Raw genomic sequence first — 22,211 nt, forward strand, 5'->3', positions numbered from 1 at the left:
TCGGTACGGTACTCAGAGTCACTAATCACTATCCCGGTTGGAAAAATGTGATCACATTTAATGGAGTCTTGGTGTATCACGATGGAACGGTGTTTGGACACAACAAGGTGCCCAGGCACAGTCGCCTTAACCCTTCTACAACAAGTAAAAAATTCCTAAATAGTGCACGAAATAACTAGAGCAACGCATATAATTTATATGTATATTTGTATCTAATTTAATTCTTGCTTTTAATTTATTCCTTTTACAATTGAAATTTTGTTATTCATGATTTAATTCCAGTCCCCGTTAAACATTTTTAACAATTTTCATTCAAGTTGCTTAAAAACATCTTTCGAAATAGAACTTACTAAGTATGGATTCACTCTTTTCAGATAAATCTACTATAATTAATCTTAGAAGATAAATATAATCAATATTATTTAGTAAATAAATTATATATATATATATATATATATATATATATATATGGATATGGTATGTGTGTGTGTGAGAGAGAGAACACGTTTTAATTCTAGTTTGCAGTACATACGGGATTCGGCGGCATTATGTGTCATTTTGGTGTTGGCGACGATTTTTAAAGTCGCGTCAAATGCTGTTCCGTATACTAGGATTTTACCTAGAACAGGGTTTCTTAAACTGTAGGTCACTACTCCCGTGTTGGTCGCGGGACCTGCAGTAGGATGTTGCCAAAATTTTAGCAGTTTTGATATTTCTTTAACTTAATATAATAATTTTACAGTTATCAAATATTTTTACACAATGTATCTGAAAATAAAAAAAGCTAGACAATACAGACAAAGGGAAAAACGAAAACGTTTCGACGCATTCTTTTTATAATATAAACGTTCATTTTCCTTGCTTTGCACGTGAAGCTGTCATTTCGTTTGTTACATATTTAAAAATTTCACATCGTTCTATGTCTTAAAATTAGAAATTAAAGGGAATGACCTGAAACTGCAATAGTATATTACAGTACAAGTGAAAAAAATTGAGAGTTTCACTCACGCGTGTGTCTTATTTGCGCAATACTTATGGAGTCCCACAAAATTTGTGTAAATATTACGGGGTCCTGAGGTTTAAATGAAAGTTTATTGCAAGGTGGTAGTAGAAAGTTTTCCCTGCCATTTATATAACCGTACTTGCTACAATAAGATATTCCGCCTCTCCCGAGTAGCTAGTCAAATTATTTCGTTTGTCTAAAACTGAAGTGAAACTCATTTCAATTTAAATCTGACAGTTTTCGGAAGCGAAGTGTTTGTTTTAGACTAAAAAAATCACCAGCATTAATTGAAATGGTAACAAAGGATTCGAATTTGCAATGACCAATGCCTTTATCCCCACATCATCAAAGAATTATTTTTATCGCCAAAAAGAGGGTTCCGCAAAGAGGTAAAATTTAGTGCCAAATGTTAAATTTAACAAGAGTAACTGCCTTCTACAGTGAAAAAAAGGTAAAAACACTGAAGGACTTAATTTAGTAAATTTTTTTGTGTCAAAAAAGGGCCAGAATCAATTTTGTGAGGGGTTACATCATGAATTTTGACAAGCATCGACGTTTCCTTGATCAGTGGTTGTTAACAAGAGCAGAGTGAAAACGCTCGAACTTTATGTCGCCAAGTGCTTCGGGTCTGGGAGGGGGCCGAAATTTACTATTAGCAAACGGTGCAAATCCATCCAATGAAATTTTAGTGTAATTTTTAACTGATTTTTCTGATTGGCTAGAAAGGGCACATGACCGTTCGCCACTGACTTCGCGACGAAGTGCAAAAGCTTTACGGCTCATACTAAGGCTATACTAAGGTTTAGAGGAGCCTTAGCTCATACTAGACTTTAACTTTGTTGGATCTAGGTGCTATTCTTGCCATTATAAATTCTCTATATATTTTTCATTGTCTAATTTGATGTAATTTTCTAATTCTTTTTAAGATCTTTAATAGCTTTCTGTTTGATATATTTTTTGTATAATTTTCTAATTCTTTTTAAGATATTTAATCTTAAATATCTTTGTATTTTTGATTTTTTTTAATATAATTTTCTAATTCTTTTTAAGAATCTTTAATATTTTTGTATTTGATATATTTTTTATAAATTTTCTAATTCCTTTTTCAGATATTTTATCTTTGTATTTGATATATTTTTTTATATAATTTTCTAATTCTTTTTCAGATATTTAAGCTTTAATATCTTCGTACATAACTAACCTTACTAACATTTGTATATAAATACTAATTTTTCTTACTAACTATTAACATTTGTATATAATATTTTTGTAAATAATCTTTGTAATAAATACTTTTTTTCTTGCCATTAAAATTTTTGTATTGTAGTATATATATTGTAATTTACTTGTGTAATAAAAATAAAAATTTCTGAAATGGAGTCCGAGCCTTTCAGCTCCAGGTAATGTATATTTGCGTATTTATATTGTTTTATTTATTTTTTAGCACTTCACTCGGTTTGTCGGTACTACCAATGTCCCGGTTAAATCTTTGTTGATGAAAATTAAATTATCTGCATTAAGTTTTTCATAATAAACTGTAGTTAAATTCTTTTAATGTATTGCATCAGTCTATTCTATTGGTTATCTATTTAATTAAGTGTTAATATTTGTGTTTAATTTTTTACATCAGTAATTGTTACTTAACGAAAGTTCATCCACTCATTAGTATGTACATGATTATTAATTTTATTTTCATCGTATTTAAAAGTACAGTTGGCGTCGTTTGATTTGCGTAACGTTTGTCTAGAGCTATTTTGTTAACTATATATATCGTTGAGCATAGCAGCAGAATTCAATTAATTTACTATAAATATAACTATAAACGGATAAATCGATGCTTTCACAGTATATTAGGAAAAGGAAACAATTGGTTTAATCCTCTGTTTGAAACAACGCAGCAAATATAAAATTAGGGTGTGAAGTGCAGAATCGCCCACTTATTTGGCGCTTTTTACAAGAGTAAGAAAAACTGGATTTTTGTCAATTTCCTTTGACTTTTTTACATCAATGTGTACTTGAGCAAAGGAAGATGCACATTGCCGATATTGTGCAATTCTCTGATGTTTTTTTAAGTGAAAATACGTCGATGTGTTACCGGATAGGGTAAATCATCTTTATATGTCACAAATTTCATTTACATGATCAGCGCAAACTGATGCAAAACGGTGATATACAATCTTTTCTAAATTTGAAAAACTGAGATTTTAGTTGGAAAATGAGCTAGACAAGTTAAGGTACTGCTAAAATGCAGCTTTGTATTAACAAAACACAGAATCACAATGAACAGTATTTCGATAGACTTGCTTTCGATCGAATTTCGGATCCTTTAAATTCGGTGATATCGGAAAAGCTGTGATAGAAGTGGCGGTACGCCTCAATGCCGTATAGGCTATCTATCTTGTCCGGAAAAGGTCTAATATTTTTTGCCGATTTGAATATTTTTTTTAAAGTTTGTTCAGCATATTGTGAATTTCAGAAATGTTGCATGAGTATATGAACACAAGATTCATGTAATGAGAAGTGCAGTGCATATGGATTGCTTTTGGAGCAAAAGCTTTAATCTGAGCTCCAATTCCCTTTTTTATCACGTTACCTGCTCCATCATAACTCATAGCTAATGTTGCTACCATCTAACCCGGATTTTGAAATTATTGAGATTATAGAATTATTATTGAGTGGACCTGTAATCTTAGCTAGTCTGAGAAAATGTAGGATGTCTTTCTTATCTAATATTTTTTGACTGTTCACAAATCATCTTGTACACCATCATAAAGTTTCCTTATTATTTGAAGTGACTTCATCAGTTATAATGGAATAAAAGTGAGCAATGGTATTGCTGTATGAGAAAAAAATTTTGTTACCTCTAGCACGCAAGGCTATTGGAAATTTTGAAGATAGGCCTTTTTTAAATATTTTTTTTATATAGCTGTTTACTTGAATTTTATGTGATTTATGTACGAAGAACAGGCTATTTGAGAATTAAAGGTAACACACAAAACATTAAAAGAATTCCCTTTGGGTGTAATATAAAATTTGAAATCTTTCAGCTTTTATTTTAATATTTTTAATTTTATATTTTTTTCTAAAGCACAAATGTGAATTACCCCAGAAGGGCTATTAGTTTCAAAATGGCATTTTGTGTCAAATCACTTTAAATGTCCGAAGCACTTTTCTAATTGTTGTCACCAAATATTATCACCCTGTATCATATTTCATGAAACTAAATAATGATAATTTGCATGAACATATGTATGTTTACGCATTGTTGAAAAACAATGTTGCCTATAGTCATTAAATTTTGGATAACATAGTCCTCCACCCGAACATATAGGCACTTGGAAGCCTGAATTTGGAATTAACGTATTTTTATTATCTATTTTATACTTTGTAGAAATTTAACAAATTTTTGATTAAAAATCATAGTTTTAAAGTGAGCAGTGTAATTATTTTACATTTTGTAAAAATTTAACTAATTTTATATTGTAAACTGAATTTAATAAAAGTAGTTAAATAAGAAATTAAAAGATCCAACTCAGTAAGTCAGAGCCGGAACAGCTAATGAAGGTTATGAGACTGTGATATTACTTTTGGTTTTGTGAAACGAAGGATTACTAGGATACTTTCAGATTGAAGTTCTGTAGAAACAAAAGTTTAAGTACCCTCCCCCTTTCTGAAGCTCTTTATTTGTTTATTGACTTTTGCTTATTAAAATGTCACTAAAGGAGATATGAGCAGAAAAACGTACATTCGGAGTTGCGATTCGTATGTTACGCTGTAAGAAAGAAACGTAGTGCCAGAGTGTCACTATGGTAAATAAATGTATTGAAAGTAAAAGTGTTATTTTCTGTAATGTGTGTGGTGTTATTTTATTGTGATATATAGCTATTCATGAGAAATAGAATAATTCAATTCAAGTGTGTTTGGTGAATTGAATTATTCTATTTCTCGTCAATAGCTATATATCGCAATAAAATAACACCACACACACATTACAGAAAATAACACTTTTACTTTCAATACATTTATTTTCCATGGCGACAGTCTAGCGCTAGCTTTCTTTCTTACAGAGTAACATATGATTCGCAACTCCGAATGTGTACAACAAGAATCAAGTTTATCGAAAATATATTTCAGCGGCGATTCTAGTGGCGCATGCGCTATTAGACAAGATTCTGCTCTGTCGCCAAGTATTTCTCAGCTAATACAAAACAAAGCCACTGTACTGAAGATAACACAGTTCAGTGAAAGAGTCTCTAAATGTCAATTACATTTAATGTTGCTGACGCAGACTCATTTTGCGTAGGATGCATATTCATAAATCGTTTCAGATGAACATACACTTGTTCGTGGTGATTAGAGAACCTTTCTTCTAGTAATGAAAAGGCTAATTTATAATTAGAGTCAACTATGGATATTGACTGAACAATACGATTAGCATCTCCTCTTAGCTCAGATTTTAAGTACTGTAATTTGACCACATCTGTTAAATTAGGATTTGAATCAACACTGGCTAAAAAATATCTTTAAGTGGAAGCTACTCGTGTAAGTTACCCGAAAACGTTGGCAAAATAATTTTGGATAATTTAACATTGACCTAAGCATTCGTGAAAACCAAAGGTTCCTATTCAATTTCTTTGGAAAGCTTAGCTAATTTACGATTTAATTCGACTTCTACATCTAAGACAATATCGTCAATCTCTTCTTTCTCTTTTACATAAGCATCAATACAATCAAAAGTCTTTAATCCGGACTTGTCAGGACTTCAGCGATTCCAGATTATCGGTTTTCCCGGATTATAGATCATCAGTTTAAATCTGGTAAAATGGCATGCATAAATTATAAAATTAAAAATATAAAACCGTAATTTATGAAATAAAGAGCAATTATGATCTAAAGGGTATCAAAATTTACAAAAAAATCTTAATATTTATTTGTTTACTTTATTAAACATTTCTTTCAACCCGCGCATGCGTAAAGCATACATTATGCATAGAAATTAGAAAATTGCAACCAGAAAACTATTTGATGTGTATTCGTGATATTTATAATGACGAGGAATTTGATTTAAATCATATCAAAGAGGGAGCAAATCGAGATGAAATACTACATTTAATAAGGAATTATAAGCCGATTAAAATAAAAACATCTGCCATGAAGATGAGGATAGTGCTGGGAGATCAATTTCCAGTTCATTGCACGCCGTGACGTCCCCCCCCCCCCCCCCGCAGAGCAGCTTGAAATTGATAAACAGATTTTGGAATGGTTAGAGAAACAAAGGATATGCCTTTATCCATTTTTTGCAGCAATTCCACTTTTTGTTTGATGGACATCGAAACATGCTTTCCCTTTGTAGATTCTTTGCAGCTCCAGTATCGGAAATTGTGTTTGACATAATCGAAAGTTCCAACTTACTTTTATTAAATTGCTCTAATAGTCTAAAAGAAAATAATAAGCCGTATCCAATTAGAAGATTAAGGAACAACACAATCTGCAACATTAACTGAAATAGATTATTTTAGCTTAGCTTATACCGTCCGTTATACATTAAACGCGCATGCGTAAACGTATTATGCATATGCGTAAACGCATGCGCGGAAAATTTGTAGCTTTGAGGTCCGGATTATAGATCATTCCGGATTATGGATGTCCGGATTAAAGACTTTTGACTGCACTTTCTTCAATACATAACCCGAACAAAGAATCGAAATTGGAATTTATCTTTGTCTCGAACACTTTAAACTTATTCTTCAGCACTTCCAAATCACTTCTTTGGATATTTTTGTCGGCAACGTTTTGTTTTAACTTTGTTTTCAATGTATGTTTTTTCGCTGATATCTCCTTTAGTGACCTTTTAATTACCAAAAGTCAATAAACAAATAAAGAGCTTCAGAAAGAGGGATGGTACTTACTTTTTTGTTTCTACAGAACTTCAATCTGAAAGTATCCTATGTAATTCTTCATTTCACAAAACCGAAAGTAATATCACAGTCTCATAAACTTCATTAGCTGTTCCGGCTCTGACCGCCTAAACAATTAATTAAACAACGTTGAACAATTTAATTAATTGTAACAAATTGCCTCAGGCTCTTTTATAAGTATTAGTTTATGTTTTATAAAAATTTAGCAAATTTTTGATTAAGAAACATATTTTTAAGGCAAGCAGTGTAATTAATAAAACATTTGTATTTTAAGTGTGCAAGACAGTCTGTCTGAAATTGTAGCTTTTAAATACTTTTAGTCCAAAGTAGCATTAGCCCAAACATCTAATGATTGTCTGTAAATGAAAAAAATTGCCCGTTTGGACCTAATTTTTATCCTATAAAATCTGAGATTGTTTTCATTATTTATTTGAGGGGTACTGAACCCAAGGTTTGCATAACTTTTCAACCACAAGGTTTGTGCTTACATTATTTTCTTATTTTTTATAAAAAGTTTTAGAAAAGTATTTAAAATAAATGGATCTTATATCGAGTTAAAGAAAGTGCTTACAGATTGTATTTTTTAAATAAGCTAATTATCTTTAAGATAAATGCTATTATTTTTTTATGATGACAATAATAGGAAAATAAGGGGAATAAAGTCTCCTGAATATTTCTTTTTGCAGAGTTATTTATATTAAAATAAATTTCATAATCCTTAATTTTATTTGCATGAATTTCACATATTTCATAAAAAAACAGATGCATATTTGTATCCTATAAAATAATTTGCTAAAATTCTACAGGATATTTGAGTGGGCTTCCCAGACACTGTTATTTCATAAAATAACAAGCAAATATTTATATTGTATACATCAATGCCTTTAAAGATTACGTTATTTCATGTAATTGTAAGATACCTGTTTAAGTATTTATTCCATGCTAAAAGAAATTATTTGTAAATTAGGTGATATTAATTTCTTTAAAAGTAATTCATGGGTTCAGTGCAAATTGCATTTTATTTTATAGAAGAAATTTTGTTTCACAAACTTTTTGCATACACAAAGCTTTCGGTCGAAGGCTTCTTAGTATTTTTCGGTTTCGGCACGAAAATCGCCTACAGGTCGGCAGATAGTGTGGCTGGATACGAGGTTTTTATTTATGAACCTCGCGCTGTAACATCTTTCTCTATTGATTGCTATTTCCCTACTGCCAGTTGCCGCATTCATTCGAAACCATTTCGTATTTATCAAAATCTGACAAGAATATTCTGCGTGTCGTGATTTGGAAAGCCATCTTTCAATACGAAATAATCCGTAGATACACCTAGAAGATTAAAGGTGCCATTTAGTTGTTGAGTTATCGATGAAATGGTTTCATTTCATGGTTCTTGGACTATAGTTTAAGCCTAATTTTCTATCACGAATGAGGCCCACCAGCGGCCGAGCGGTGGAGTCACCGAACGCTGGTAGTCGGTCCGAGGTTCGAATCCCAGGAACGGGCTGGGCGTTTTCGTGGTTTTCCCCATGTGTAACGTGTATACAAGCCAGTTTCCCTTAGAAAGTGCTCCACAAAGGCACAGGCAGATAGCCCTTGAGGCTTTGTCATAATCACACACAATCATGAATGATGCCTTTTCTTTGTCAAAATTTTATTGCAAATTTTTCATCTCTGGCAATTTCTAAATAGATAGATTCGATGCACTTTTAAAAAGTATACCAGTATTTCAGTGGTAAATTAAAATTTAGAGCTATCTAAATTTATGTGCAGTCATAATTCACTTGCATTTAGAAGTATCTAAATTTATGTGATGTCAATTTATGATTTAAATGGATGTGTGTGCCAAGTTTGGTGCTTTTATGCATGTACTGTCACTGTGGTTTATTATGGTCTCGGTAATAAAATTGTACCTATTTTTGTTTATTATAGGAATGCGAAGCGCCCAAGAAGAGGATGTGAGCAAACAAGCCCTGTGGATGTGGAGGCTGAGAGGTAAGATACCAATTTTTTCTCTTGGCTTCTTTTTTTTGTTATTGTTGCTTCTTTGTCTTTGAGTATGGTAGTAAAGTCATGCTGCGATAATGATGTTAATGTCACACTGCGACTTTTGTATAACTTCACAAAGTGACATAAATTTAATTGCTTTAAAGCAGCGGTTCTCAACCTTTTGACTAACACATACCATCTAAACAAAAATTTAAAAACCTTAGTACAACCAGTATAATTATTGTACATTTTATAATACTTATTCAGTTTCTCAATATAAATAGAAAAAATAAATGTTTTGCCATTTGCACAAGCTATTGGCTATCTGTATTAAATAGGCACACATAAAAAATATTAATTAAGAATTGGTTACCATTTTAATTATCAAAATTTAAGTTATATACTTAAATTTAGTGTAAAATTTGGGCCTGTTTAAGAGAGATCAATTTCTTTGTCTGGCCTTATTTCACTTAGCTTTAAGTGTGATCCACTTTTAATTTTATTCTGTATTTATTTTTCAAATAAAACATGGAAGAAAATCCTTGTTCACACAAATAGGTTGTGCGAAAAGACAATAAAAATTTAGCTTTATTTGAAATGCCTTTAAATTCTTTTTTTCGGTGTAGCCAAAAGTTGTTATTTATGAAATCTTCAGTGGAAGTGCAATCACAGGAATTTTCTAACAATTGTTCTTTTTTTCTTCATAGAATTTTTGAACTTTGTTTCTTTGCCTACCACCTATTTTTTATCTTGTGTACCACCTGTTGAGAATTGCTGCTTTAAAGATCTGTGTGGGTGTCGCACAGTGTTACATTAGTTTAATCAGTATAATGTCGCAATAGCAGTATTTCAGACATCTCCTCCAGTAAAACTGATAACAGCAGAAAAGCGTTTTATTGATCCAGTAAGAAGTTACTCTTCCAGTTATTAAAATCTTACTGGAATCTTTGGAATTTTTTAATTATTGAATATAGTCATCACAATCATATCAGATTTCCTCAGTGATTATTGTTATATCTCATTGTATTGAAATTATATAACAGATGCGTTTATGATTCATTTACATTTTTATGTAAAACTTTGCTCTCATAAATTGCTATAAAACTATATGCTCATAGTTTTTGTGTATCACTTTTGTGTACTTGCGTGTATTGCTATAAAACATATGCTAATAGTTTTTGTGCAAATAAAACTTACATTTCTTCATTCAAATATTTAGTATAGCCAATAACTACAGTGAGCATAGTTATGTGAATGAAATTAAGCATATAAAACAATTTGTTTTCCAATAAATGTAAGAAAGTTTTAAATAGCAAATTTTCTAGTGTATAAGACGCACTTTTTTTCTTTGAAAATAAGTCGGGAAAAAAAGGAGGTGCATCTTGTATGTCGATACTCAGTTTTTGATTGCATTAATTTCTGGAAATTTCCTCTTTTTTTGGAGTTATGTGATTTTTTTCTTGTTTCCTTGCGATGTGTGGGAATATTACAGTTACGGAGAGCTTGGTAAATGTGCATCTGGCATGAAAACTGCAATTTTTGCGAACGACTTTTAAGTGTGGGAAATTTCAACTGTTTGGTGTTTCTTAAGTTTGTTGGCAAATTATGGTTCAAAAACAATGTTGAAATTGCTGTAACAAAGCATGCAAGCTGGATGCAGGCTTCAAATTTTGAGGTTACACCATCAAGAAGAAGGGGAAGGCCTAACATTTGGAAAGTTTGTGAATGAGTCAAAGCATCTTGGGTTGCTGTGAAAACAGAGGCAGAGGTTAAATCATGTATGAAGTGTGGCATTATTAATACACTGGATGGTACAGAGGACAATCTGTTGTATGAGGACTCGAATGCTGATTTAGGAGAGGTTTCAAGTGACTTTTCATTTAGCTATGGTGATGAGTGTTTAGGTTTTGATGAAGAAAATTAAAAGCTCTTCCCCAGATGAATTGTGGGTATAAAGTATTACTTTGTATTTATATTTAAAATACTGTAAATTCATTATAATGAAATGTGTATAAAAAAAAGGGGGATGTGCCTTATGCGCCTGCAAATACGGTAATAAAGATATAAAAATATCCATTCACTTAAGAGAAACTTAAATTCATTTCCTGCAAAAATTTTAAAAGATCCTTTTAATATATTTAATGCAGCCTTTTCTTAATTAATAAGAAGTTAATATTGTTAATAACATATTTTATTTATATCGGCAATTCTGTCAATGTATACATGTTTTTCGAATGGCCTTTCATCGAATTTTACAAAATATGACTCGTATTCATAATATAAGTTTACAATGTCTCCTTCAGCCTCATGAAATTAAACAAAATATGCATTATTATTATAAAAAATTATAATGCTATTATATGCATTGAGATGAGCAGTGACTGGCAAGAGTTTTAAAGCTATTTATTAAATTTTAAATTACTTTAAAATTGAAAGAAAGCTCCAAATTTTTAAATAGGTACTAAACATTTTGATGATTGTTTGATTTACTATTTTAAAGCTTTATTATTTATCATTTATACTTTTATTATTTTTGAAACTCGGACGCTTCCAAACATATGAATTTATAATACTTACAATTCAGTAAAAACAAATACAAACTTAAAATTTTAGATTCTAAGCTTTCAAGACAGCTTCTGTACACAAAAGTACTCGCTGTTATACACTCATGTCCATAAATTAAGGATAATGCAAAATCAGGCAAAGGAAAAGTTAGAAACAAAACAAATTTGACTTATTTGTAAAGCTTATTTATTAAACAAAAGGTAAAGAGCAAAAACAGATGCTATATGTTTGATATTATTAAAAAAATTAGCGATTTTTTTTCTCCCTGGAGCAAATTACCAAAAAAAAAAAAAAACTTATTTACAAAAAACCAATATTACATGGTTGGTTTGATTGTTAATACATTGTATGTCTCCCAGACGATGCAATACAGTCCGTACAACGCCTAGGCATCTGAGTATCAAATTATCGATCTGATCTTGGGGGATATTACATCACTCAAAAAGCAATGCACTCCGAAGTTCCGGTAGACATGTAGAAGGAGGTTGACGGGCTGCAACTCGTCGGCCAAGCATGTCCCACACGTGTTCTACTGGTTCAAGTCTGGTGAGAATGCTGGCCAGTCTGTACGGGTGATATCCTCCGATTGAAGGCATTCGCTTACGATATTTGCACGGTGAGGACTGGCGTTGTCATCCATAAACAAATTGTGTGCCCATGGCACCCCGAAACAAATGTACATGTTGTTCCAGAATGACGTCCCGATAGATATGGCTTGTCATGATTCCAATTTGAACATGAACGTCAGTTCTGGAACCCAGAATAATTCCACCCCAAACGAGCACTCCTACACCACCGTAACGGTGTCGTTCAATGATGCTTTCTTGGTGGTAACGAATACCTGGAGCTCTCCATATGAAAGTCCGGCGAGAATCAGACTGCAAGCTAAACCTGGACTCGTCGGAAAACATCACACAAGCCCACTGTTGTGGTGTCCACAGTGCATGCTCTCTACTCCAGGCTAACCGCAGGCGACAGTGAGTTGCAGTAAGTGGAACGCATCTGACAGGTCTACGAACATATAAACCAATCTGCCCTAAGCGTCTGTACACGGTCTGCCTTGAAATTGTCGTACCAGTGGCTGAAGAGAGCTGACGAGGCAGGTCTCAGGCTGTGCTCCACCTGTTTGTTTTGGCAGTAACTGCCAAATACCGGTCCTTATTCGGCGCTGTAACTCTGGGGCGACCTGTGCTGTAACGTCTACTCACATTACCATCATCTCCAGTATCGGAAATTGTGTTTGACATAATCGATAGTTCCAACTTACTTTTATTAAATTGCTCTAATAGTCTAAAAGAAAATAATAAGCCGTATCCAATTAGAAGATTAAGGAACAACACAATCTGCAACATTAACTGAAATAGATTATTTTAGCTTAGCTTATACCGTCCGTTATACATTAAACGCGCATGCGTAAACGTATTATGCATATGCGTAAACGCATGCGCGGAAAATTTGTAGCTTTGAGGTCCGGATTATAGATCATTCCGGATTATGGATGTCCGGATTAAAGACTTTTGACTGCACTTTCTTCAATACATAACCCGAACAAAGAATCGAAATTGGAATTTATCTTTGTCTCGAACACTTTAAACTTATTCTTCAGCACTTCCAAATCACTTCTTTGGATATTTTTGTCGGCAACGTTTTGTTTTAACTTTGTTTTCAATGTATGTTTTTTCGCTGATATCTCCTTTAGTGACCTTTTAATTACCAAAAGTCAATAAACAAATAAAGAGCTTCAGAAAGAGGGATGGTACTTACTTTTTTGTTTCTACAGAACTTCAATCTGAAAGTATCCTATGTAATTCTTCATTTCACAAAACCGAAAGTAATATCACAGTCTCATAAACTTCATTAGCTGTTCCGGCTCTGACCGCCTAAACAATTAATTAAACAACGTTGAACAATTTAATTAATTGTAACAAATTGCCTCAGGCTCTTTTATAAGTATTAGTTTATGTTTTATAAAAATTTAGCAAATTTTTGATTAAGAAACATATTTTTAAGGCAAGCAGTGTAATTAATAAAACATTTGTATTTTAAGTGTGCAAGACAGTCTGTCTGAAATTGTAGCTTTTAAATACTTTTAGTCCAAAGTAGCATTAGCCCAAACATCTAATGATTGTCTGTAAATGAAAAAAATTGCCCGTTTGGACCTAATTTTTATCCTATAAAATCTGAGATTGTTTTCATTATTTATTTGAGGGGTACTGAACCCAAGGTTTGCATAACTTTTCAACCACAAGGTTTGTGCTTACATTATTTTCTTATTTTTTATAAAAAGTTTTAGAAAAGTATTTAAAATAAATGGATCTTATATCGAGTTAAAGAAAGTGCTTACAGATTGTATTTTTTAAATAAGCTAATTATCTTTAAGATAAATGCTATTATTTTTTTATGATGACAATAATAGGAAAATAAGGGGAATAAAGTCTCCTGAATATTTCTTTTTGCAGAGTTATTTATATTAAAATAAATTTCATAATCCTTAATTTTATTTGCATGAATTTCACATATTTCATAAAAAAACAGATGCATATTTGTATCCTATAAAATAATTTGTTAAAATTCTACAGGATATTTGAGTGGGCTTCCCAGACACTGTTATTTCATAAAATAACAAGCAAATATTTATATTGTATACATCAATGCCTTTAAAGATTACGTTATTTCATGTAATTGTAAGATACCTGTTTAAGTATTTATTCCATGCTAAAAGAAATTATTTGTAAATTAGGTGATATTAATTTCTTTAAAAGTAATTCATGGGTTCAGTGCAAATTGCATTTTATTTTATAGAAGAAATTTTGTTTCACAAACTTTTTGCATACACAAAGCTTTCGGTCGAAGGCTTCTTAGTATTTTTCGGTTTCGGCACGAAAATCGCCTACAGGTCGGCAGATAGTGTGGCTGGATACGAGGTTTTTATTTATGAACCTCGCGCTGTAACATCTTTCTCTATTGATTGCTATTTCCTTACTGCCAGTTGCCGCATTCATTCGAAACCATTTCGTATTTATCAAAATCTGACAAGAATATTCTGCGTGTCGTGATTTGGAAAGCCATCTTTCAATACGAAATAATCCGTAGATACACCTAGAAGATTAAAGGTGCCATTTAGTTGTTGAGTTATCGATGAAATAGTTTCATTTCATGGTTCTTGGACTATAGTTTAAGCCTAATTTTCTATCACGAATGAGGCCCACCAGCGGCCGAGCGGTGGAGTCACCGAACGCTGGTAGTCGGTCCGAGGTTCGAATCCCAGGAACGGGCTGGGCGTTTTCGTGGTTTTCCCCATGTGTAACGTGTATACAAGCCAGTTTCCCTTAGAAAGTGCTCCACAAAGGCACAGGCAGATAGCCCTTGAGGCTTTGTCATAATCACACACAATCATGAATAATGCCTTTTCTTTGTCAAAATTTTATTGCAAATTTTTCATCTCTGGCAATTTCTAAATAGATAGATTCGATGCACTTTTAAAAAGTTTAAAAAGTATACCAGTATTTCAGTGGTAAATTAAAATTTAGAGCTATCTAAATTTATGTGCAGTCATAATTCACTTGCATTTAGAAGTATCTAAATTTATGTGATGTCAATTTATGATTTAAATGGATGTGTGTGCCAAGTTTGGTGCTTTTATGCATGTACTGTCACTGTGGTTTATTATGGTCTCGGTAATAAAATTGTACCTATTTTTGTTTATTATAGGAATGCGAAGCGCCCAAGAAGAGGATGTGAGCAAACAAGCCCTGTGGATGTGGAGGCTGAGAGGTAAGATACCAATTTTTTCTCTTGGCTTCTTTTTTTTGTTATTGTTGCTTCTTTGTCTTTGAGTATGGTAGTAAAGTCATGCTGCGATAATGATGTTAATGTCACACTGCGACTTTTGTATAACTTCACAAAGTGACATAAATTTAATTGCTTTAAAGCAGCGGTTCTCAACCTTTTGACTAACACATACCATCTAAACAAAAATTTAAAAACCTTAGTACAACCAGTATAATTATTGTACATTTTATAATACTTATTCAGTTTCTCAATATAAATAGAAAAAATAAATGTTTTGCCATTTGCACAAGCTATTGGCTATCTGTATTAAATAGGCACACATAAAAAATATTAATTAAGAATTGGTTACCATTTTAATTATCAAAATTTAAGTTATATACTTAAATTTAGTGTAAAATTTGGGCCTGTTTAAGAGAGATCAATTTCTTTGTCTGGCCTTATTTCACTTAGCTTTAAGTGTGATCCACTTTTAATTTTATTCTGTATTTATTTTTCAAATAAAACATGGAAGAAAATCCTTGTTCACACAAATAGGTTGTGCGAAAAGACAATAAAAATTTAGCTTTATTTGAAATGCCTTTAAATTCTTTTTTTCGGTGTAGCCAAAAGTTGTTATTTATGAAATCTTCAGTGGAAGTGCAATCACAGGAATTTTCTAACAATTGTTCTTTTTTTCTTCATAGAATTTTTGAACTTTGTTTCTTTGCCTACCACCTATTTTTTATCTTGTGTACCACCTGTTGAGAATTGCTGCTTTAAAGATCTGTGTGGGTGTCGCACAGTGTTACATTAGTTTAATCAGTATAATGTCGCAATAGCAGTATTTCAGACATCTCCTCCAGTAAAACTGATAACAGCAGAAAAGCGTTTTATTGATCCAGTAAGAAGTTACTCTTCCAGTTATTAAAAATCTTACTGGAATCTTTGGAATTTTTTAATTATTGAATATAGTCATCACAATCATATCAGATTTCCTCAGTGATTATTGTTATATCTCATTGTATTGAAATTATATAACAGATGCGTTTATGATTCATTTACATTTTTATGTAAAACTTTGCTCTCATAAATTGCTATAAAACTATATGCTCATAGTTTTTGTGTATCACTTTTGTGTACTTGCGTGTATTGCTATAAAACATATGCTAATAGTTTTTGTGCAAATAAAACTTACATTTCTTCATTCAAATATTTAGTATAGCCAATAACTACAGTGAGCATAGTTATGTGAATGAAATTAAGCATATAAAACAATTTGTTTTCCAATAAATGTAAGAAAGTTTTAAATAGCAAATTTTCTAGTGTATAAGACGCACTTTTTTTCTTTGAAAATAAGTCGGGAAAAAAAGGAGGTGCATCTTGTATGTCGATACTCAGTTTTTGATTGCATTAATTTCTGGAAATTTCCTCTTTTTTTGGAGTTATGTGATTTTTTTCTTGTTTCCTTGCGATGTGTGGGAATATTACAGTTACGGAGAGCTTAGTAAATGTGCATCTGGCATGAAAACTGCAATTTTTGCGAACGACTTTTAAGTGTGGGAAATTTCAACTGTTTGGTGTTTCTTAAGTTTGTTGGCAAATTATGGTTCAAAAACAATGTTGAAATTGCTGTAACAAAGCATGCAAGCTGGATGCAGGCTTCAAATTTTGAGGTTACACCATCAAGAAGAAGGGGAAGGCCTAACATTTGGAAAGTTTGTGAATGGGTCAAAGCATCTTGGGATGCTGTGAAAACAGAGGCAGAGGTTAAATCATGTATGAAGTGTGGCATTATTAATACACTGGATGGTACAGAGGACAATCTGTTGTATGAGGACTCGAATGCTGATTTAGGAGAGGTTTCAAGTGACTTTTCATTTAGCTATGGTGATGAGTGTTTAGGTTTTGATGAAGAAAATTAAAAGCTCTTCCCCAGATGAATTGTGGGTATAAAGTATTACTTTGTATTTATATTTAAAATACTGTAAATTCATTATAATGAAATGTGTATAAAAAAAGGGGGATGTGCCTTATGCGCCTGCAAATACGGTAATAAAGATATAAAAATATCCATTCACTTAAGAGAAACTTAAATTCATTTCCTGCAAAAATTTTAAAAGATCCTTTTAATATATTTAATGCAGCCTTTTCTTAATTAATAAGAAGTTAATATTGTTAATAACATATTTTATTTATATCGGCAATTCTGTCAATGTATACATGTTTTTCGAATGGCCTTTCATCGAATTTTACAAAATATGACTCGTATTCATAATATAAGTTTACAATGTCTCCTTCAGCCTCATGAAATTAAACAAAATATGCATTATTATTATAAAAAATTATAATGCTATTATATGCATTGAGATGAGCAGTGACTGGCAAGAGTTTTAAAGCTATTTATTAAATTTTAAATTACTTTAAAATTGAAAGAAAGCTCCAAATTTTTAAATAGGTACTAAACATTTTGATGATTGTTTGATTTACTATTTTGAAGCTTTATTATTTATCATTTATACTTTTATTATTTTTGAAACTCGGACACTTCCAAACATATGAATTTATAATACTTACAATTCAGTAAAAACAAATACAAACTTAAAATTTTAGATTCTAAGCTTTCAAGACAGCTTCTGTACACAAAAGTACTCGCTGTTATACACTCATGTCCATAAATTAAGGATAATGCAAAATCAGGCAAAGGAAAAGTTAGAAGCAAAACAAATTTGACTTATTTGTAAAGCTTATTTATTAAACAAAAGGTAAAGAGCAAAAACAGATGCTATATGTTTGATATTATTAAAAAAATTAGCGATTTTTTTTTCTCCCTGGAGCAAATTACCAAAAAAAAAAAAAAAAAAAAAAACTTATTTACAAAAAACCAATATTACATGGTTGGTTTGATTGTTAATACATTGTATGTCTCCCAGACGATGCAATACAGTCCGTACAACGCCTAGGCATCTGAGTATCAAATTATCGATCTGATCTTGGGGGATATTACATCACTCAAAAAGCAATGCACTCCGAAGTTCCGGTAGACATGTAGAAGGAGGTTGACGGGCTGCAACTCGTCGGCCAAGCATGTCCCACACGTGTTCTACTGGTTCAAGTCTGGTGAGAATGCTGGCCAGTCTGTACAGGTGATATCCTCCGATTGAAGGCATTCGCTTACGATATTTGCACGGTGAGGACTGGCGTTGTCATCCATAAACAAATTGTGTGCCCATGGCACCCCGAAACAAATGTACATGTTGTTCCAGAATGACGTCCCGATAGATATGGCTTGTCATGATTCCAATTTGAACATGAAGGTCAGTTCTGGAACCCAGAATAATTCCACCCCAAACGAGCACTCCTACACCACCGTAACGGTGTCGTTCAATGATGCTTTCTTGGTGGTAACGAATACCTGGAGCTCTCCATATGAAAGTCCGGCGAGAATCAGACTGCAAGCTAAACCTGGACTCGTCGGAAAACATCACACAAGCCCACTGTTGCGGTGTCCACAGTGCATGCTCTCTACTCCAGGCTAACCGCAGGCGACAGTGAGTTGCAGTAAGTGGAACGCATCTGACAGGTCTACGAACATATAAACCAATCTGCCCTAAGCGTCTGTACACGGTCTGCCTTGAAATTGTCGTACCAGTGGCTGAAGAGAGCTGACGAGGCAGGTCTCAGGCTGTGCTCCACCTGTTTGTTTTGGCAGTAACTGCCAAATACCGGTCCTTATTCGGCGCTGTAACTCTGGGGCGACCTGTGCTGTAACGTCTACTCACATTACCATCATCTGGGAATCGTTGCCAAAGGCTGGAGATGACACTCTGGGCAATTCCAAGTTTGTCTGATACTTCCAGTTGGGTACGACCACATTCCAGACGGCCGATAATTCTACCACGTAAAAAATCATCCAAATGCGTCCTTTGTCGGTTATTGCACTGAAATGCTTATAAAGCCCCTGCGAACTATTTGGTTATTGCACTGAAATGCTTATAAAGTGCCTGCGAACAATTTTACTTCTTTGCCTGTATTCGTTATATATCACTTTCTTACATTCTCGTCATTGTGAGGTACCATCGGTGTCATCTGGTTACTTCCTAAAATTTGCATATGATTCTTGAAGATGTGTGTTGTGATGTTACAGGTGATATTTTAGTATATTTTAGAGTTCGATTTCCGCGTGACTCCGAATTATCCTTAATTTATGGACATGAGTGTAGTAGCAACTTTGTTGCAGCATATTTTGGGTGCCCCCATGCTGCACAGACACTATACATTTACCACCCACCAACCTTTTTGAGATTAACTGTTATAGTAGCACCTTTCTTTTCAATTGTTGCAGGGAGATGAGTTTGCACTATCTCTAAAAAATACATTAAATGGAAAATTTTCAGGTGAATTTTTAATTATAATTACTGCATATTTAAACAGAAAGTCAATTAATTAAAAACCATAACATTTTTGCGATGCAACTATCACACGGAGGACGAGTCCAAGGATTTTCAAGTTCTCTTTCCCTACGATCAGCTTCTTGAAAGAACTTTTCGGCTTGCAGCATATTTTGGGTGCCCCCATGATGCACAGACACTATGCATTTACAACCCCCGAACCTTTTCCGAGATTCGAACCCGAGTGCTTTGGTACGGCAGTCGGCCTGATCGAGCGGTAAAATATAATGTAAAAGAACAAAGCTTTACTTAATTCAGCTCAATTACTGACAAATGGATAGATAACAAACTAAGTAACAATACATCATAAAAATTAAATAGCAGAACAAATGAGGATTAAACATCATTTTAAGAATAAAAAAAAGTTAGACATTTTAAATAACATTTTAAACATTTGCGATCAGATAAAACTGCTATTTTATGTTGTCTTCTAATTCATTTAAAGTCTTCTTGACATAACAGGTTCATACACTAAATATATTACTCTTCCTTCATGCATTGGGATATCTTTCCAGATGCTAATATCTACCTGCTTTATTTCTTCTGGGATGGTCACATATGCATTTAGTAGCACTATGCACTATTCATGGAAGTCTGGTCTTATTTTATTCGATTTTTTGAATAATTAAGATTTGACTCAGGCTGAGAGCTACGGGTGCTGGGTGTGACTTAATTTGGCAGATTTCATATTATACGTAATGTAAGTTATCAAGATATTTTGTAAATGATGATGTACATAAAAATATATTTATAAATGTTGACTTATGTAAAATAACCTATGATAACTTCAGGGATTTAAATGCCCCCCCTTTTTTTTTCACTTACCCAACTGTACTCTTCGGCTAGCGTGTCCGACATCACTTCAAAATATTTGTTACGATTACTATTAATATGTTTACGTTAGTCTCCTTTAACATTAATATGTTTCAATTCATTGACCTAAATAAATAAATATATAAATAAAAATTGACTTTAATCTATAAATGCATAACCAACAAGATTTCTTATTCTATCATTTAAGAAAATTATTTCAACTTCACAGAACACTCAAGAAATCTAACTTTCCTCAAAATAAAATGCAAATGTAATGGAAACTTATTTATAAAATCATAACGTTTTCATTGCTTTGAGTTCCATATTTGTATTTTAGTACATTTTATGCAGTTAGTTTTTATATAAAGAAAATAAGATAATACTGAAATAGAAAATTTCATTTAAGCAAAAACGTAACAGAAATTACTTTATAAAATGAAAATGTGTGCAAAAAGTAAACAAAACAAAATTAAAAAAAAAAAAAAACTATTAGGATTAATGTAAAATATTATTTTACAATACCACAGGAGCTATGTTGTTGAGAAACATTCTCTCTAAAAATTGAAGTTCTAATTCAGTTTTTAATTGGAATATATTTAATTCTGAATTTTTCGGTTGATTGCACAGTTAGGAGTTTTCGGCAACTCCACCTTTTCTTGCAATATTTGTAATCTACTTGATAAAGAATTTAAATTTTTTAAGATTAGATGTTGAAGTTCTGCGGAAGAGAAAAGGTCAGGGTATTACATATTTAATTCAGAAGTCAAACAACAAAAATCAGCGTTATATTTACAAAATTTTCACAGTAAACAGTCACTGTGAAAATTTTGTAAATATAACGCTGATTTTTGTTGTTTGACTTCTGAATTAGTATTTATTCGGCGTGTTATTGTGTCTTTATTACATAATTATTCTAAAAACCTGAAAACAGAACACTTTTAAAAAATTGACTATTGGCAAATTCAGAAAGTTACTGTTAAAAAATTTCCAGCTGCGGTAAGATAGATTTCCCACAAAGCAGGTTTAGGATTTGCTAGATTTGGCGAGAAATCACCCATTTGGCAACATCTTTCAGCGAAATTGGCAATATGCCGTAGACGGATGGAGGACCATTTAGAACGAGTTCTTACTGGTTTGACTTAGAATGTTCTCGAATGCATGCTAAAAGCTATATAAACCCTGCCTGTATGCAGAGTAGCAGTAGTATCTCGAGTCTATCGAGTTGATTTTCAGTCTAGTATTGAGTTGATTGGGGAGTGCGTAGAGAGAGTCTCTTAATGTATCACGAGTTAGTGCATCATCGAGTCTTATCTTGGAGTGTGTTGAGCTCCAAGAACGATTGAACTGAGTCAGAAGCTGTATTCTAGTGCTTATTGTGGAGTGCATCGCGAGTTGTAGCGTCGAGAATCTCGACAGTACGTCGAGTTCTGAGAAGACTGAACCTAGTCGGGAGCTGTACTCTAGCACTTTGCTGTGAAGCTGTCTTCACTGTTACAGCCTAAAGGCTCTGTTGCTGATTGTTTCAATGTGCTTGTCGCAGTTTTTGGACGACTGTAAACATGTTTTTGGAGATGTCCTGAATAATACTGGCAAATACATTGTGTGTTTATTAAGTGTCATCGTTAATCACTCCAAATTGCATGAACCTGTACAGGAATGCAACAGTACAAAACCTTTATTGGGTCTTTCTGATGAGCCTGCTTTTGG

At 32.7% G+C, this 22,211-nt stretch overlaps 2 long non-coding RNA genes across 9 annotated transcripts in view; one reads left to right on the top strand and one right to left on the bottom strand.

Annotated features, from left to right (window-relative positions):
* LOC146996697 (uncharacterized) overlaps positions 1–22,211 on the top strand; it is a 273,301-nt gene that overhangs the window by 69,899 nt on the left and 181,191 nt on the right. For 2 of the 5 annotated variants that reach the window (XR_015041609.1, XR_015041612.1), the window contains exons 1-3: positions 2,122–2,403; positions 8,851–8,913; positions 15,184–15,246. This is a non-coding gene — a long non-coding RNA (uncharacterized LOC146996697). Of the gene's footprint in view, positions 1–2,121; positions 2,404–8,850; positions 8,914–15,183; positions 15,247–22,211 lie in introns of those variants that run through there. The other 3 variants (XR_015041611.1, XR_015041610.1, XR_015041608.1) reach the window with 2 other exon arrangements.
* The window catches only part of LOC146996698 (uncharacterized), a 92,924-nt gene that overhangs the window by 58,705 nt on the left and 12,008 nt on the right, over positions 1–22,211 (bottom strand). The gene's annotated exons all lie outside the window — the stretch shown is intronic.

The sequence above is a fragment of the Stegodyphus dumicola genome, chromosome 6 (genome assembly GCF_044657685.1).
Source record: "Stegodyphus dumicola isolate Sdum_Otavi_A_Nest chromosome 6, ASM4465768v1".
In the NCBI taxonomy this organism is placed as follows: Eukaryota; Metazoa; Arthropoda; class Arachnida; order Araneae; family Eresidae; genus Stegodyphus; species Stegodyphus dumicola.